At 63.7% G+C, this 366-nt stretch overlaps 1 protein-coding gene across 1 annotated transcript in view; it reads right to left on the bottom strand.

The window, feature by feature from the left end:
• MADCAM1 (mucosal vascular addressin cell adhesion molecule 1) overlaps positions 1–366 on the bottom strand; it is a gene marked incomplete at its 3' end in the record, with an annotated part of 2921 nt that overhangs the window by 883 nt on the left and 1672 nt on the right. The window lies entirely within an intron of this gene.

Genomic DNA, 366 nt, shown 5'->3' with positions numbered 1-366 from the left:
CCAGCCCAGCTGCCTACCCCATCAGGCATCAGCAGTGCCACGATGGCAGCCCAAGTCTGCCTCATCACGGCCATTGCTGCTTGATCCTTGATTAACCACTGAGATTTTCCAGCCCTTTATTGGGGAAATGAGCCCAAGCGCCCCTTCTGCATTCCCATCCCTCCCCGTGACCACTGCCCATGGCAGTGGTGGCTCTGAGTGCCGGGACAAGGAGCGCTGCAGGGCCACGCACGTGGATGTGGCGGCTGTCAGGGCGCAAGAGAGGGGGACCTGGAGGCCTGCAGCAAAGCCAAGGGAGTAGCGGGACGGGACAGGACGGGACGGGACGGGACGGGACGGGACAGGACGAGATGGGAGGGGAGGGGA

This window comes from Mesitornis unicolor, unplaced genomic scaffold, assembly GCF_000695765.1.
Source record: "Mesitornis unicolor isolate BGI_N332 unplaced genomic scaffold, ASM69576v1 scaffold30408, whole genome shotgun sequence".
NCBI classification, from domain to species: Eukaryota; Metazoa; Chordata; class Aves; order Mesitornithiformes; family Mesitornithidae; genus Mesitornis; species Mesitornis unicolor.
The sequence above is the reverse complement of the archived record's forward strand: the minus strand, read 5'-3'. Positions and strand labels throughout refer to the sequence as shown.